Consider the following 19,972-nt stretch of genomic DNA (forward strand, 5'->3'; position numbering starts at 1 on the left):
ATTATGAGAAAATCATAAATGAAAAGGAGGAGGAGGAGGGCTAATGTATCCAAACAATATGTAAGTACCAGGTTCAGAAATCTCCCTCCAAGCATCAGCTCTGCAGTAAATGTGTGCTAAACCCCAAGTCTGTATTCAAGAGCAGCAACTTGTTCAGATAGGCTAACCATAAATGATTTTATCTGAAATTCTGTCTGTGTGGTTTTAGCCTTTTTCCTTTTTTACAACCCCTTGGAACACTGCAAATTATGTACCGGGATTAGAATTCTTTCATCACAGGATAACTCAGAGAACTGAACGAAATGAATCAAAATGTGAAGTGAGGGGAAGAAGCCAACAAACGAGATCTGAAAATAAGCTGAATCAGTCCAAGGGATGTTCAGGTAAGCCAGTAGGGTTATGATATAACCACTGTAGATGGTAAGAAAGAGTTAAGAAGAAAAATGCTGTTAAAAGCATTCCTTTCCTGTCTTCCCCAATCATAAAAATCAAAATAGGGCATGGAAAGTTTACCCAAGGAATATCTTTTTTTTTTCTCACACAGACCTTAGTATAATGGGTGAGAGAATACCAGTAGTAAAAGATAAGGTAACCCCACTCATTCTGTAAAGTTGCCTGCTGTAAGATTTTCCTCTTTCCCAGAGGTCCGGATGAAATTTTTTCCCAGCGGTTCTTTGACCTGCACTCTTTAATGTTTTATTAGTGAAGGAGAGTGGAATGAATTGGCTACTGAATTGGATAGTAATGTGTGGTGGAGTTCAGTTATCTCTCGAGGCTCAGAAACATGTTGAATTAATTTGGGCTGAGCAAATAGACAATAAACCAAAAAGACCCAGAACAGGAGAAAAGCTTATTCTACATTATTTGCTTTAAATTAAAAGAAAACAAGTCTATATTTGTTTTAAAAGAGACCAAACTATATGATTTTTTCCCCAGTAAGGGAAATACTAAGGTCAAATAGCGGCTATCTGCTATCACTACTATCACATGTGGGAAGAATTCAATGATGTTATAGGATATCGGGAATTCCTGTCTTTAGGACAGGATTTACATTTTCCGTGACCATAGAAACAGGACATTGTGTGTATGTGTATGTGTGTGCTTGTGCTCACACCTACATAAAAATATTATTCATATTTTACACAGATCAATTCCTCTGTTAACATTCTGTCTTACAGGAAACAGACATATCAATACACAAAGTCTACATGCTTTCCTCTAAAGGATTGTTATTTTACTAGGATGTGATCACTTAAAAATATCGGAAATTGCACAAACTTGAGTGCATTATTTTTCTGCTATTCATTAGAGCAACCCAACTTTTTCTGGCTGCCATATGAAGTTGAAAGACCTGTGGTTTTTTTGGTGGTATCTGGAAAACCTGATGTACCTTCATTCAACTCTTGGATCAAACTTACTTTTGGATTCCTAGATTGCTTTGTATAAAAAGCAGATAAAAAGGATATCTGAACTTCATGTAAAAGAATATCTATTTTATATGAAAGAATTTTATGTAATTCAGAAAACTGCTGACTGTTCCAACAATATCGGAATATAGGGGACACATTCTAGTTAAACTAAATATATCTGTTGATTTCTATAGGAAAATGAACACCATGTTTCAGTCTTTTCAATGTTAAAAAAACAAGATTTAAAAGTCCTTTAGTAATGATAGGGCCATATATTATGGATATTTATTCATAAATTTAATATCCTGAACTTCAACTATGCTTCCTTTCAAGGACTCTTAATTATCAATTGGCAATATAGATCAGCAAACTCCCCAAATTCAATAATAAAGCTAACCAATACAATGGAAGGAATTTCATCAAGATGGTTACAGGATTTCGGTATTCTTCTGCAACTTATTTCATGAGATAAATTCTAAATCTCATTAAAATTTCATGGGAATACTGGCATTGCACAAAATGTAAGGGAATAACACTGATATTTCAGGAGTGCTTTATTGCATTGAGTTTTTCTGGGATATGTCTATCAACCACTACATCTATCAAGAGCCATGTTGGAGCAGTATACCAATACCAATGCAATACTGCAGGCTAACTCTGCTCACACTGCAGGAGTTCTATTCCTTCAATCCTGATTGGCTCAAGGTTGACTCAGCCTTCCATTCTTCCGAGATTGGTAAAATGAGGACCCAAATTGTTGGGGGCAATATGCTGACTCCGTAAAGTGCTTAGAGAGGCATACTAAAGCACTGTGAAGCATTATATATAAGTCTAAGTGCTGTTGCTATTACATGAGACTATGTGATGGTACCCGATGTTTTGGCATAGAAGTGTGGAGCCATATGTATATTTTTTTGGATTTAAGTTGCACTGAACTAAATAATGGGGCTAGATTATTTGTGGGACTGCCTCTCTCTAATCGTTTCTACCTATCCCGTGGCATCCAACGGAAGAGAAATAGCATGGATCTTATCAATTAAAGATGTCATCTTGTAGGACCTAAGAGGTGAGGCTTTTCTGTGGTGGTTCTTGTTCTTTGGAACAACATTCTTTAGATCAGGGGTGTCAAATTCACATTGTCATGGTGGCGTCATGTGATGTATTGGGAATTTTTTCCTACGTCGCAAAACCGGGCATGAGCATGGCCAGCTTATGATGTATCTGGCCCATGGGCTGGGAGTTTGACAGTCCTGCTTTAGATATTAGATTGGCTTTAACATTGCCAGCCTTTTGCAAGACTCTGAAGACATTGTTATATTCCCTGACATGGGGTTGGATTATCGGTTAGAATCTGTGAGAGGACTATTTTAACTCTTGTTTGATTTATTTTTACAATAGCTGCCGGTTGTTTTTTATTTTGTAGTTGCTTCTGTTTTTAACTGCTATTAGCCATCCTGAGCCACTACAGTGCGATGGGCATCCACATACATTGAATAATTAAATATTTAATAATATTTGATATTATTAAATAAATAAATAAATCCCACCTACTAAGAGGGGATATGATTGCTGCTTTCATCTCTATAGACACATGCATCCATATTTATATAATTTACAATTAGATCCATGGCATTCATTTGGAGCAAACAAGGAAAAGTAAAGTGAAACAACTTGCTTGCTTTAAAACAGATGTTAAAAGGAAAAACTAAAAAGTGATGGAAAAAGGAGGTGACTTGCATTTTGTTTAAATTGGCAACACTGTTTATTCAATTGTGGAAAATATAAAGACCAGAATAAATATAAGTGACAGATGAATTTTACATTCCTGGGTAATAGATCAAACATGTTTGTCTTAATTTGGAGCGTGCAGAGGAATGCAACCACAGTTGTCTGTTCTCTTAAGAGCAAAAGAAATTATGACAGGCAGCTGTCAACTGGATTGCTACAGCTGGCTTTGCTTCTTTGGTTATGGTCTTCTTGCAAACAATTGTGTTAGTTCTAACCTGGAGCTTTTCAAAGCTCCTTCCATCTGTTCACATCATAATAATCTGGCTTTGCATATTGAGTGCAGCTGCCCAACACAGCTGCTCCCTTTTTGGTGTTCTTTTCCTCCAATATTGAAACAACTGTTAAGCTATACTGCCACTCTATTCCATAATCTTTGTCTATTAAGAATTGGAATTCATTCACTCACATAAAATGAGCATTTCTGAGCTAATATAGTTCAACTGTGACATCAATGTATCTAAGCCTGAACATTTTGAACTAACCCTAACACCACATACAAATTAAATCTTCCTTTTAATAAAAGGTTCATGGTTTCTCAAGCAATTAAATACATGTAAACAATGAAACTAACAAGGCATCATCTAAATGACAAATCACATTAATCTTCTTAGAATGCAATCCCGGACATGTACTAAGAAATAAGCTCCACTGTGTTAATTATGATTTATGCCCTGGTAAATTGTAGACGATTGTATCCATAGACTATGGAATTTATTTATTTGCACTCAGAAGAGTTTTGGCGGGAGGAAAGAACATTTTCAAGGTTATTTTAATTCTGGTAAACCAACTGTGACACTGGGCAGAGGGCGGTTGAATATTTCCTAGGAAGTGCACCCTAACACAAACTGAGTGTTCCAGGAAAGAGAATGATAGAAAGTCCAGTGGGTAAACTTGGAATTCTCCCTTTTTTCTCTTGTATTAATATTAATGACAGGTAGCGGAGGATTTATTAATGAGTAAAGTAAGAAGCATGGAACCTGACAATGCTACACAAAAAGGGGAATTAAATTTACATCTCAATTTATGGATAACTTGAAAAATGTTATGAACAGTTCTCATTCTATCACTCCAGTTACCATGCCCCTAAATCAACCAAAGGTTCTGCACATTTTTTAGTTACTAGCCATTTGTATCCATGCCACAGGAGTTTTGCAGTTAATGATTTAAGTACTTGTTGTTTTTGCTACATTTTGGCCAGTAAACCAAAGCACAACTTTCCCCAACCAAAGTCCCTTTCCCCAAGTATACTCATGCTATTCTATGCAAAGTAGTACCACTAATCTGGAAATTATATTGCAAATCTGAAGGAGATGGGCAGTTTAGAAATATAAAAGCAAATAAACATGTTTTATTTTATCTTATTCAGGGGGGTGCCGCGGACCTTATGGGCGTTACGGAGACCTGGTTGGGCCCAGAAGGGGGCGTGCCCCTTGTTCAGATGTGCCCACCGGGTTTCCGAGCATTTCATCAGCCGAGGGGCCAGGGCAGGGGTGGCGGAGTGGCGGTTGTGATTAGAGAGAGTCTAGAGCCGAGGGAGACCACTGTACCTCAGATTGCCGGGTGCGAATCCCTCTTTGTGAGATGGGGTCATAGATGTCAGATGGGCTTGCTGGTCGCGTACCTGGCTCCTTGCTACGTGACAGCTGCCCTGCCCGAGCTCCTGGAGGTGCTTGCTGGGGTGGCAGTTGAGACCCCCAGACTTTTAGTCGCGGGGGACTTTAACTTGTCATCGTCCGGCTCGTCATCGACGGTAGCTCGGGAGTTCATGGCTTCCATGACGGCCTTGGACCTGACTCAAGTAGTTGATGGCCCTACTCACATCGGGGGTGGCACTCTGGACCTGATTTTTGTCTCTGGTCAGTGTTTGAGAGATCTGGACTTAAAGGAAATAGTCATTGAACCTTTGTCATGGTCAGATCACTCTCTTCTTCGTCTGGACTTTCTGACCGCCATTCACCACCGCAGGGAGACGGAGCCGACACGTTGGTTCCGTCCCAGGCGCCTGATGGACCGGAGGGTTCGGACGGAGCTTGGGCCATTTCCTGAGGTCTGGCTCACGGCTCGGCTGAGGAACTTGTTGCGGCCTGGGAGCGGGCGCGGCGGGGCCTTAGACCGGGTCGTGCCTTTGCGACCTCTGACCCGGCGCGGGTCCCAACCAGCTCCTTGGTTCTCCGAGGAGCTGAGAGGATGAGCGCGGAGAAGGCGCCTAGAGAGTTCCTGGAGGTCTAGCCGTTCAGAAGCTGATCGGACACTAGTGAAGTCCTCTACTGGGGCTTACTTGGTGCCATGGAGGGAAGCGAGGCGTACCTACGCCTCCCCCCTCATTGCATCGGCAGATAACCGCCCAGCCGCCCTGTTTCGGGTGACCCGCTCCCTCCTACACCAGGGGGAGCGGGATGACCCGTTGCAGGGACGTGCTGAGGAGTTTAACGGTTATCTATACGATAAAATCGTTCAACCGGGATGGTTTGGACCAAGATTGCGGTGATCTGGTGAGGCGGCTGAGGTGGTCTTGGTGACATTGTATGGGATGAGTTTGACCCTGTCGCTCCGAGGACATGGACAGGTTGTTGGGAGGCTGAATGCCACCACATGTTTACTGGACCCGTGCCCCTCCTGGTTGGTGCTGGCCACGCAGGAGGTGACACGAGGCTGGCTCCAGGCGATTCTGGCGCTTCTTTGGTGGAGGTGTCTTTCCGGCCGCCTTGAAAGAGGCGGTGGTGAGGCCCTCCTCAAGAAGCCTTCCTGGACCCGGCTGTTTTAGGTAATTATCGTCCGGTCTCCAACCTTCGCCGCGGCGAAGGTTGTAGAAATATGGTGGCATATCAGTTTCCCTTGCACCTGGATGAAACTGTCTATCTAGACCCGTTCAGTCGGTTTCCGACCGGTTACAGCACGGAGGCGGCTTTGGTCGCGTTGGTGGATGATCTCTGGAGGGCCAGGGATGAGGTTGTTCCTCTGCCCTGGTCCTATTAGACCTCTCAGCGGCTTTCGATACCATCGACCATGGTATCCTGCTGCGCGGTTGGAGGATTGGGAGTGGGAGGCACCGTTTATCGGTGGTTCTCCTCCTATCTCTCCGACCGGTCGCAGTCGGTGTTGACAGGGGCAGAGGTCGGCCCGGGCGCCTCACTTGTGGGGTGCCGCGGGGTCGATTCTCTCGCCTTCTGTTTAACATCTACATGAAGCCGCTGGGTGAGATCATCAGTGGTTTCGTGTGAAGTACCAGCTGTATGCGGATGACACCCAGCTGTACTTTTCACACCGGACCACCCCAACGAAGCTATCGAAGTGCTGTCCCGGTGTCTGGAGGCCGTCTGGTCTGGATGGGGAGAAACAGGCTCAAGCTCAATCCCTCCAAGACAGAGTGGCTGTGGATGCGGCATCCCGGTACAGTCAGCTAAATCCGCGGCTGACCATCGGTGGCGAGTCACTGGCCCCGATGGAGAGGGTGCGCAACAGCGTCCTCCTGGATGAGCGGCTGTCTCTAGAAGATCATTTGACGGCCGTCTCCAGGAGAGCGTTCTACCAGGTTCGCCTGGTGCGCCAGTTGCGCCTTTCTGGACCGGGAGGCCCTATGCACGGTCACTCACGCCCTCGTGACGTCTCGCCTGGATTACTGCAACGCTCTCTACATGGGGATTATTCAAATTCAAACCCAAGTTATTTGGAGACCACCAGGCTGAGAAAGACTGATCTTTTATCCACACATATTTGTACATGTTACTTAGTAAACCAGATACCGGTACTGTTTATATCATTTTTTTCAATCTTAATCTCATGAGAACTGTTATATTGTAAAAAAAGTGACAGATGGATGAAAGCTATTATGGAATAATATATTTGACAGGATTTATTTTGTTCCTGTAAATAGCTTTGTTAACTATTTGTTAGAACTTTTTTTTTAGTGTCTTCTGTTGCTTATGTTGAGACATTATGGAACTTCCTGGGAACTTAGACCATGCATATGCAGATATTTTGAGGAAGGTAAAGTCTTCCTTTAAAAAAACAAACAAAAAAACTATTTACTGCTTGTTCTTTTTTAGAAATGAGGCAAAGTAAGCTTCTAAGCAACAGATGCATAAAGAAGGCTAAAGCTAAATAAACACATGGTAATGAATGTGGTTGTTGATCTGTGATTGTTGATCTGTTGATCAAAAGATTGGCAGTTCGGCGGTTCGAATCCCTAGTGCTGCCGTGTAATGGGGTGAGCTCCTGTTACTAGTCCCAGCTTCTGTCAACCTAGCAGTTTCAAAAGCACATAAAAATGCAAGTAGAAAAAATAGGGACCATCTTTGGTGGGAAGGTAACAGTGTTCTGTGCGCCTTTGGCGTTGAGTCATGCCGGCCACATGACCACAGAGACATCTTCGGACAGCGCTGGCTCTTTGGCTTTGAAATGGAGATGAGCACCGCCCCCCCTAGAGTCGGGAACGACTAGCACGTATGTGCGAGGGGAACCTTTACCTTTACCTAATGAATGTGGTGCAGCAACAGTTTTGGTTTTCCCTATTTGGCCACTTTGCACATAAATTGAATCAGCTCTTAAAATGTTTTTTCTTGATTTGATGAGGCTATTTTTGTGGGAGCTAAAGGTAAAGGTAAAGGTTCCCCTCACACATATGTGCTAGTCATTCCCGACTCTAGGGGGCTCATCTCTGTTTTAAAGCTGAAGAGCCAGCGCTGTCCAAAGACATATCCATAGTCATGTGGCCGGCATGACTAAAGGCCAAAGGCACATGGAATGCTGTTACCTTCCCACCAAAGGTGGTCCCTATTTTTCTATTTGCATTTTTTACGTGCTTTTGAACTGCCAGGTTGGCAGAAGTTGGGACAAGTAACGGGAGCTCACCTGTTATGCGGCACTAGGGAATCAAACCGCTGAACTGCTGACCTTTCAATCGACAAGCTCAGCATCTTAGCCACTGAGCCACCGTGCCCTTATGGGAACTATAGATCAGATTATTTTATTTTATTATAATATTATTTATTTTTAATACTGATTTTAATATTTTATATTATTGTATGTATGTTGTCTTATTCAATTATTGTATACTGCCCAGAGTCACTTTCAGTGAACGGATAGTCATATACATTTGATTAATTTTTTTTTAATCTCAATGTCTTTTCATATGAAGAATGACATCAGCAAAAGATTTGAGTCTTTGTTTTTTTCAATACCTTCCCAAACAAAGTTACATTAGAAACCTTTCTTTGTCACAAAAAGGAATGCCTGAGAATGATAGATAAATCTCAAGTTAAATGAACTAAATCATGCAGTTAAAACAATTGCATCATAAACCACACTATAAAAATTTTATCAGTAACTCTGCTCTTTATAACATCCCTTTCAAATATTCACATATTCTCATGTCTTAAGTGATGAATGTGACACATTTCATCCCTTTTTACAAAACTTTTTTTTATTTTTTATTTATTTTATTATAATATTATTTATTTTTAATACTGATTTTAATATTTTATATTATTGTATGTATGTTGTCTTATTCAATTATTATATACTGCCCAGAGTCACTTTCAGTGAACGGATAGTCATATACATTTGATTAATTTTTTTTTAATCTCAATGTCTTTTTATATGAAGAATGACATCAGCAAAAGATTTGAGTCTTTGTTTTTTTCAATACCTTCCCAAACAAAGTTACATTAGAAACCTTTCTTTGTCACAAAAAGGAATGCCTGAGAATGATAGATAAATCTCAAGTTAAATGAACTAAATCATGCAGTTAAAACAATTGCATCATAAACCACACTATAAAAATTTTATCAGTAACTCTGCTCTTTATAACATCCCTTTCAAATATTCACATATTCTCATGTCTTAAGTGATGAATGTGACACATTTCATCCCTTTTTACAAAACTTTTTTTTATTTTTTATTTATTTGAATTTATATCCCGCACTTCTCCGAAGACTCAGGGCAGCTTACATTGTGTAAGGCAATAGTCTCATCCTATTTGTATATTTATATTTGTATCTTTAATCACTGGTTGCAAAATTGCTTTCAACAACCATAAAGCAAAAATGATATATTAGAAAAAATATATTACAATGCAATGTTAAATATTTGAAGTACAATTCAAATACTGTGATGCTACTTCTACGAGCCAAATGGACCATGTAGCATGTATAGTTGTACTCTTACTTGAAATCAAATTTCACTGAATTTAATTTAAAGCAAACCCTATCTTGGCCATTAGGGAAAAAATTCCAAATCTTAAGGACAATGCTTTTATTAGATCATTAATGTTTTATTCCCAGATAAAGGGATTTACAGTCTTAGAATTTTTTGACTAGCAGTTCTCTGTGATTCATGGCAATTTGCTTTTGAAACAGACATATGATATAGCATGGAACAATGCAAAAAGAAAAGCAACCCAAACTTATATTGGGTTAAAATAAAATCTGTTTTGTGATGCAATGGAGTCTGCAGCTTTTTGGATTCCATCTTTAAAAAAATAGACAGGTAAGTTCTAATAAAAATTATGCATGAATTGCCGAGGTACACCATTTTTAATTCCCCACATGGAAATATTCTTTTCCCAGAAGAGCCTAAAAAACATGGGTAAAATGATGAATGCAATGTAACCCCGTTCAATTAGGATGTGAAATAAACTGTCTTGGACAAAAAAATTATCTCAAACAAAAAATTATCTTGTAGTCATAGGGTAACAAAATGACTTTTATTATTTTTAATGTTATACACCTTTTACTACTACTTTTTATCTTTAAAAAGAAAACTTTATTCTGCTATAGGTTTAGATTTGGGGAAAATTTCTTCTTCCTTGATTGTCATCCAGATTTTTAAGGCTAAGACATTTCTTCATAAACATAACACAATCCATTATAATTTGAACCCAAATAATGGAAATCTGAAACAACATCCCTACAAGGATAATCCCAACCAAATTGATTAAAAGTCCTGAGTGTATTTTATTGAATAATTCTGTGCAGATCTAAAACTCAACTTCAGATGCTTCAGAAGACAGGAGTCATAAAAAGGGCTCCTAATCAAAATAAGAAATGGTGTTTCCAATTTAAAAGGCATATACTGTAGGCTGGAAATTCAGGGTTCTGCCATTAGCCTGACTCTGGATAGGGGTAGCCTGCAAAGATATGCCATTACCTTCAGTGTTTTCTTACCTCTTTACCCACTTAGTCAAGATATTTCAGTCTAAAGATATAATCGTCTAAAGTATGAGACATTGTGAATTCTTAATATATATCTCACTAATACCTTAATGCATCTTGCTGGACTGGATCACTCTGATAGCTTTCTCAGAATTTTGCATTTGGTTTAAGTACATCCACTGGAGAAGCAGTGGACAAGTCACAAATACCTCTTTCTGAAGAAAAGAAGTTATTTTGTTGGCCTATTATGATTTATCTTTACACAGAGAGTGTTGACTAATCTTATGCTAAGAGGAGCATAAATGGGATATTAGAGGACTGAATGTAGTCTGTGGGTCACTAGTTATTCAAAATTGCTTTATGATAAGACAGATGGTAATATAAATGTGGAAACATGATAGCTTGCTGACAGAGCCCTTGCTCTAACTACAGAAACATCCTAGATTAATCCCCAACTTTATTATTTTAAGGTTTCAGATTATGAACCGAATTCATGGAGAGTCACCACTAATTCAAATAGGCAACATTAGCCTATTATCTGACTATTAAAAGCTTTTGTGTGAGAAGTGAAGATGTGACAGCAGTGATTTCTTCAAAATGGGAGGGATACATATTTTCCAGTCTACTCTTTGGGTTTTTTATGATTGTTAAGGCTGAGAAAGGAAGCATGTAGGAAGCAACTGCTTCCATTACTATCCTTAAAAAGCTCCCAAGCCTCCATAACTATCTTAACCTGTTCTACCAACTCTGAAGAAAAAATGTTTCAATTTTGAAAGTCTGGTTTTCTTGAAAAGGTCCAAATACAGCTTCTTTAGTTTGTCATCAGTGAATTCTCTTTCTAACCATCAATGCGTAGGATCTGTGCATGAAAGAATAACTATTTTACTGAATAGTGTTTAATTTTTGTGAAAGAAATTACTAACTGAAAAACTATAAGTACTGAATGGGTTTGCATATTTATGTTATGGTTTTATATAGTGGTCCAACAGCGAATCATTATGAGAAGCATCATACTTGTTTTAATGAGTTGTTCTTCATACCAAGAATAAAATGCATACTAAAAAGGTTACAGTGAAAAAAACAGGCAATAGATTTGGAAAACAGCTGATTGCTAATGGGTGTGAGAGAATGTGTTATGTAGAAATATGTTTACTGTACTCAACCAAGAGTGCTGCCTTATAATGACCTTCCAACAAAATAAAAATCAATGTTTATATTGCAAATATCAAGAATTCTTCTAATAGACTAAATATTTTCAGCATGCTTTAACAGAACACAACCTAAGTTCCACCCATCAACATTAAATAAAAATTAGAATGACAGATACAATTAATGGTCTCATAATTTCTAAAATATGTAAGGTATGTCTCCCTTGTCTTCTTTAAAAGCAACAAAAACAGGATTTAAAACCAACAAAAACAAGAGCAAAACCATCCTAATAATTATTTAAAGTCTACATTTGCTATACAGATGTTTGGAATATGGAATCTGGGTTACAGTTGCTTGTTCTTACAAAGCCTAAGGGTGTGGCTTTTCCCACACACAATGATTTATAAGATTCTGAGTCTTCTACTTTTTCTTCATTCCAGCATTAGTCTAGGGCAATAGACTTTACCAAACTAGGATTAAGAGCTCAGAAAGTAAAATTCCTTTCTTTAATTTCTTTGGTTGCTTGAGGGGAAAACAAATCTTTTCGGAGAACAAAGACAAACATCTTGTTTCTAAATCAGACTTGACTGTATTTATTAGAATTTTCCAATATGCTTCTCATATCCAAATAAAAGCCACTTTGATGACAAAATGAGGTAGAATGCTAGGAAAGTGATTATGAACCCTGTGCATAACATCAGCATGTTGACATAATCCTGTGCAACGTATCACATTTTTATGCTCATGATTTAAAGTAAGTGTCAGGGTTCCAAGTAACACCGCCCCCTTAGAATGCATACTGCTCATAAAAAGTAATTTATATCCAAAAGTATTTCCCCTCAATTTCTGATTCACACAGCTATTGATTCAATCCCAAACTTAACATGCAACACAATGGCACCATTCTCAGCATCAGGACTGTGACCCAGAAAGGCCACCGAGTTATGCAAGTTTAGTGTCTATTTTTGTCTCGGGACCTTTTATTCATCATGGCATCATCATGATTCATGTTCTTTGGTGACATCTGCTCCTTTGGCTATACAAAGGCCATGGCATGATACCACCTACCTACTATGATTCATGTGTCTTTGGCTTCTTCAAGAAATCAATTAAATTTATGGACCTTTCATAGCAGATGCAGAAAAACAGGAAAATATAACATCTGCCCTGGACCTTAATTAATAATGAACGTTTCATCAGATATTTAAAATCAAGTACCTACATAAGAGTTTTTGTTATTAATTGCTGTAGAATTTTGGTTATTAATTGCTGTAGAGTTTTCATTATTAATTGCTGGATCTGAGCAGAATGCTGTATTTGCTGACTACTAAACAAAAATTTATTTAGAGCTTCTATTATTTAGAAATGTATAAGTTATCTCAGAACGAGATAACCAAACATTGATGGAGATACTCCTTTTATATATAATTTGTCTAAAAGTAGACATACGTTTTAGGCAATTCACATAAAACCACAAGAGCTTACAATTGAAAACCATTTACAGTATCACCATAATTCTTATATGAATATAACTGAAAGATGCATTAATTACACATTGCCTAAAAACCAACCCCTTCTTCTAAACATTTGTGTGAAAATAACTTTTGCATCAATAGAAGTCTGGGGGTATTAGTGCTTTTTGATGAAAGCTTAATGGAACATTGGTAATCCAATGGCTTCTGGTCAAATGGTCTTTTGAGGAAGCAAGTCACTTATGAAGGAAGTAACATCTGAACATTTTCTATATTACAAGCAGGTGGGCATGTTTCTTTGGATCCCATTCCTCCCCCCACCGAAAAAAAGCTTTTGCAGTTTAATCAGTTGAGATTAAATACTTATCAATAAATTAAGTAATTTGATTTTCAATTTAGCAGCATTACTCAATAACGTAAACTTAACACTTCCATATGTCAGAATATGAGCTATGGAAAAAAATTACTTTGTATTATTGGGAACTAAATTATACTTCTAAACTAACTTATTCATCTGCGCAGGACTGGATTAGTTTTTAAATTTATGGGTTTTTTAATGGGTTTTATCATTTATTCTAAATTTTTAATCTCGGCCAATTGAATAAGTCTTTTAATTGTATTTTAATAGTATTTATATTGTAATATTATTGTTTATTTTATCTGGCTGTGAACCGCCCTGAGTCCTTCGGGAGAAGGGCGGTATAAAAATTTAAATAATAATAATAAATAATAAATAAATAACAAAAATTGGATTTGCAGCCACATAATGCTGCTGGTTCATATTCATCTGCAATCAAGTATTATTACAAGTTCTTTTTCCAAAATACCGTTATTGCCCAATTTTGTATCACCCACAAATCTGACAAGCAGTACTTCAACTTTCTTATTCAAACCACTACTGAAAAGATTGAGAAAAAAGATTTTAGGCCTTATTGAACCACTATAGATGACTACTCATCGAATAAAATTCTTCAACAAGCCATAACATTTAATTGTCATGCCACCCACGTCACATTTAATTTGCTTGGTAACTGGCATGTGACAAGATTAAGTAGCAGCTGATAAAGTAATCTGTCAAATGCTTTGCTGGGTATATTATGTCTACAGCATTCCAACAATTTATAAGCAAGCTACCCAATTAAAAATGAGAAGATCAATCTGGCAATATTGGTTCTTGATAAATTGGCACTGACTTCTCTAAATTACTAAATTGTTTTCAATCAGTATTTTAATGACCTGCTCTAGAATTTTCTAACATACCATGTCAGTCTAGTGGGTCTGTAGTTTGATGCATCTGGACAACATGAAAATTTGTCACGTACTCAGCTACATCCTTTAGTATACTATTATAATTCATCTAGTCTTAGAGATTTAAACTCATTCAAAGGATTTTCTTAGTATTCTCAAACTTCAATATTGCCACTTTATTCTGCCTTTACAAAATCCTTTTGGAATACATAATTTGTTTTGAGGACTGAATAGCTCTCCCTTTTCTTTATTACCTGTTGGAAATTTGCCTTCACGCAACTGCTGATATTTACATTCTTTTATTTTCTTTTTATTTTGAACATATCTAAAGAAGTCAGTTGTGTTATTCTTTGCATTCTTGCTAATCTTAGCTCATTCTGAAATTTTGATTTTTTTCTTATCAGCTCTATACTTCTGGAGAAGTATGTATTTCTACCTCTCTGTACTCCTCTTTTGTATGAAGGCCTCTTTCCATTTACTACTTAAATCCTATTTTATTATATATATATATATATATATATATATATATATATATATATATATATATATATATATATATATATATATATATATATATATATATATATATATATATACACACTATACGTTTTCTGTGTAGCCACAGTAACTTCTTTTGCTGTTCTCCTCACTGCAACTACCTGCAAAACTGTGCTTTTAAGGCCACATTTTTAGGAATTTCTACCTATCTTGAATCTACAAACAGGAACTTAGAACTGCTCTGAGTTTATATAAATCTACTTTTTTTAAAAAAATCCAAAATATGTGTTGATTATGCTCACTTTATTTACTTTCAAATCAAACACTTGATCATTACATGATTATTGTCCACAAGGTTTTTGCTGCTTCCCCTATCCCCGCTAAATTTTCCCTGATAAATATCAGGTCAAAAATAGGTAATACTAATGTGCTTTCCTTTGCCCTCGACGGTGAAAATTACTAGCAAGGCAAACTGGAACAACCAAATTTATATATCTTTTAACTGCTATATTTCCATGATGACAGTCATCCCACAGGGTGCCTCCTCTTAAATAATTTATTTTCTTTACTAACAGCTGAAGATCATATTTTTCCTCCATATTTTGAGCACTGAAATGCTCAGTGAAAACCATGAACATTAGGAGTTAATGTCCTTTCTGATTTTTCTGATTTTGAAAATTCAGGTCTTCCAATAGTCTACCTGTTGCTACTGTAGTTAAGCATCCTTGTTCCTGGTTGCCTTGGCTTCTCTTTCCTTCCACTTTTCTCAGAATAATAGACTTCTCAAGGAAGACAGGTCTTGGAATAATGCATCCAAAATAAGATTATTTGAGCCTGGTCATGTATATCAAATAAGAACTTCAGATTGATTTATCTTACGATTCATCTATTTGTTTTCTTGGCTATCCATGAAAAGACATTTCATAGCTTGACATGTTTAAGTTAATCAAAGGCCTTCCTGTAATCAATGAAACACATATTGACTTTTTTTTGGTATTTTTTGTTTTTCTTAGTAATCCAGTGTGTTTCATCAATTGTGTATTCTGTTTCTTAGTCTTTTCTAAAATCAGATAGAATATCTGGCCTTTCCCTTAAGGATCTATAACATTAATCTGTGTTGAATGATTCTAAGCATTAGTTTGGTACCGCATGAAATTAAGAATATTATGTGCCTTATTTGTTATTTTAACTGAGCTATTCCAATTCTTCGAACCAATTATATAATTATTTTGACTTCTGTCTCTCTATATGATAACGTGCATGTATAGAGACACTGCTTTTATTGTTTCAAGACTGTGTTAGTAATAAAGCTGTAGTTTCGAATGGTCAAAACTGATTAAGTCACTCTCCTGCTTAATTTCTATTCCTGGCCATAAAGTCCAGCCACATTTTCCTCATTATTTCTAACTTTGGCATTCCAATTTCTAACCAGAAACACATTATTTTTTTGCTTTCTTAATTTTCAGTTCAAACTTGTTCCCCCTCTTTCTCTGCATCAATGATTGGATCATAAGTTTGGTAACTATATTACTTGATTTTTGATTGATCTACAGTAATTTCAGTCCATTTCAAACCTGATGCCTAAGATGGCACTATGTAATTGACTCACTTAAACTTTGTGTTCAGATTTCATATATTCATGCTTCCATAGTCTATGATCCTACCGTCATTCTATCTTTGCAACTTTTGATTGTCTTGTCCTACATGGCAACATCAGCAATTAGACATGTGGAAAGTTCTAACTGTGACATAAAGACAATTAATAGCCTGAAAGATCTTCAGCTCTTCCTTAATAGTTTATTGATTGTCATCCAACTTGAAGGGTCTATCATTTGCACCATATAATTATCACTATTGCCGTTTCCCATGCATTATGAAATGATGTCTTAGGTGACCTAAGGTTAGCTTTCAGATTAGACAAGTTTAGCTGGTGCAGCTACCTGCTGCCATGGCAATGAAATTATTTTAAGGTGTCTCATTATATAAAATGCTAAGGAGTTCATTAAAGTTAAATCAGTCATATCAATTTTCTAGGCTTATGTGGAAGCTGTTTTAATGAGAAACGTAGAGGAGTTGATTGTTTCCAAATAACTTTTGAAGAATACATAGCCCTATTAAATAATACTTCAGAAAGTAATCCTGGAATCAATCCATTCAATTGAAACAAAAACTGCAAAACCATGCCTCCAATTTGCATTTCCAACAGTGTAAAAAAATAATAATCCAAAGTGATACATTCCCTTTGTCTTGCCATAAGTAATTATCCATCACAGTACCCAAAGCAATCTTGGTAATAAAACAATATTAATTGGAACAAAAATCATGAGGTATCAGCAAATCTCAGCAGAGGTAAGAAGCCCAGTTTTATATTCCATGTCAAGAAATAATCAATCCAAAGGTCATATTTCTAGTCTCACGTGGAATGCATTTTCAGTATCATTTTACACTTCTTGATTCATAAATACATTCTAGATAATTTAAATTTCTCATATAGAAAGTATTATAATAAAAATAATATATTTTAACTCCTGAAATAATGCTTTTATAGTCCTTTGGTTGCAAACTTTGCTTGTTGCCCTTCTAAAAAGTTATTGAGGCATTTGTGATCACCAGTATTTTATATTAATAAAATAACTGGTGATCACAAGCCCTATTTATTAGACCACCAAGCCTATAATGTATATATCGTATTGTTTGGAGTATAAGGCACACCTTTTTTCCTCCTAAAAGAGGCTGAAAATTGGATGCGCCTTATACACCAAATGTAGTCCCGCCCAGCCTCTAAAACGGAGGTTTCAGAGGCTGGAAAAAAAGCAAGGCGCAACCAACGAACCTTTTGCTAAAATTCACCTCTGGGAACAGCTGATTGGGAATATTCCGGGAGGCTGATCCACTCCCAATCAGCTTTTTTCTTATTTTCCTCCCCAAAAACTAAGGTACGTCTTATAATCCAGTGAGTTTTATAGTCTGAAAAATAGGGTAACTGCTTTGATTCTCTCATGGCATATATGCGGGTTTGCGCACAGATCTTATGAAGCTTTAGCCAATTTTTTTTGTAGCAACTGCACAGAACTTTGTTTTTAAATAAACAAGGATTGAAAAACTATGACAATCTTTTCAGGGACATTTCTGCCCTTTGAAGACCACAGATGAAGTTATATTGCTGAAATGCCAGAAAAATTGAAATAATCTGAATTAAAATAAAATACAAATGGAAAATAGCTTTAAAGCAGGGTTGTTCCTTCTTAACAGCTGCTGTATATTGAAATGTTAAATCCACCATGTTATATATAGACTTTAGAGCAAATGTTTGGATCTACCACAAAAACTTGCATAATGAAACGTTCTGGACAGATAATGAAAATAGTTTGTCTTTACTGGATGAATGGAATCTCATTCTAAAGTGAAAGTATGAGAAAATAAAAGTTTCCTTGAATGCTAATAGTTTAGGAAATTTAACTATAACATAGTTTTACAGCAAATGGTTGGTATCCATATACAGTACAAATTGAAACAGAAAGTCACTTCAAAAGCAACAACTAAAAATTATACCAGAGGCTACAACTATCCCAGTCTGCTTTGTTTGAGACATTAGAAGTCTTTAATTTGCAATCATTTTCAATTTCTTTTTCAATCAGATAATCACTGGGAGTAACTCTTTTGCAAGGTAACAAGTAGATCAGCTTACATTAAGATGACTTTTTTGCACTTGATATAAGCAGGTTAAATACATGCATTAAGAGGCTTTTCATCTTTTTGTTCAGTTTTTAAGTCACCCTCAAAAACAGCTGAGTGACTTTGGTGAAACAGTAATGTCTATATTATTTACTTTTTTTCTTTGCTTTCCCAAATATGTATTCATACAACAAAAGCAAGAGAATATTATAATTTGATGGCAAAATGAAATAGATTCTATAAGATCCTAAATGGGACAGAGGCTAACAACTACATGCATGGTTCCCCATATGATGTTGTGTGGAAAGTCTTATCCTCAAATAACAACCATTCCAATCATGTTTAATTTAAGATCAACCAAGGTTGGCTAGGTTATGTCATTTATTGAAACATAAGATGGAATGGATAACATAAGCTAAGTTGTTTGAGAAATAAGGATAATGTTCAGGAAAAAAACCAATGGCACATAATTTTCCATTTAGCTATTAAGTATGATACATAGATGTCCATCTAGTCCCCAGAAGTAGAGCATAACTCAATGGAATGTTTATTATTAAGTAGAAGATGGATCAGCAATAACTTTAGATGGTAGGCACCAATATCTGATTCTGAGCAGTGTTGCAACCATGTTTTTTATAACAATAAAAATAAATAAAATGGTCCAAAGTTGATAAGAATAGAGATGGGAGCACAAAAATCTTGTGAGATTGGACTCAGTGTCAATGATTAACCTCCCTGATATGGCTATCTCACTAGATTTTGCTACCTCACTTTAATATATATTTGTATGAAAGTGTCTGTATGTATGTGATCTGGGCCCAATGGATGTTATCCAGTAGTGTCGCTGGTGCATGGCTCCATTGGGTGCATTGCTGCCAGCACTTGAAAAAGAATTCCTAGTCTTCATGATTACTTTAAAAAATCAGAGATTATAAATACGTAGCAGGAAAATTTCTATGAAAGTTAGAAACCAAAATAAGCATTATGAAGAATGTCTAGAATAAATGCTATGAAAAGAACTTTATACACAGACCACATGGAATTGTGTAGTTCAGAATAGTGTATAGAATAATAAAGGATTTGACTTCATGCTAAGCCTTGTCAATGGTCCTATTCATGAACTGCTGGCTTGGTTTAGAGTTGCATACCACTGAATGCCAGCTGCAAGCTACTCTCCTGATTGAGGGCATTATAGAGACATTGGGTTAGCCACCGCTCTGATGATGATTCTCATTTTTCAAATAAGCTTTAATTTTTCCTTCAAGCACAGCAATCAAGCCTGTCTAAAATTTTAATTTGGAAAGGCTCTGTTTTACCTAGTCCTTTCAATGAAATAATCTTTACCCAACTAAATCAGATGAAAACTTCATGCTTTAGATTTAGCCAAAATGGTTTTTGTTGGTACTGTTATCTGAATAGATCTTGTTTCAACAAAATGTGTACAAAAATCTCTACTGCTTGTACTTTAAGTTGCATTTTGTTTGTTTATTTAATCAATCAATCAATCAATCAATTTCTTAACCACCCATCTCCAGTAGAGTCGTATAACAGGAGATATAGAAAAGCAACATTTCATATTTAT

The 19,972-nt window shown here is 36.6% G+C and overlaps 1 protein-coding gene and 1 long non-coding RNA gene across 2 annotated transcripts in view; one reads left to right on the top strand and one right to left on the bottom strand.

Annotated features, from left to right (window-relative positions):
* The window catches only part of GPC1 (glypican 1), a 216,636-nt gene that overhangs the window by 39,668 nt on the left and 156,996 nt on the right, over positions 1 to 19,972 (bottom strand). The window lies entirely within an intron of this gene.
* The window catches only part of LOC131200438 (uncharacterized), a 28,687-nt gene that overhangs the window by 6,802 nt on the left and 1,913 nt on the right, over positions 1 to 19,972 (top strand). The window lies entirely within an intron of this gene.

The sequence above is a fragment of the Ahaetulla prasina genome, chromosome 6 (genome assembly GCF_028640845.1).
Source record: "Ahaetulla prasina isolate Xishuangbanna chromosome 6, ASM2864084v1, whole genome shotgun sequence".
Lineage (NCBI taxonomy): Eukaryota > Metazoa > Chordata > Lepidosauria > Squamata > Colubridae > Ahaetulla > Ahaetulla prasina.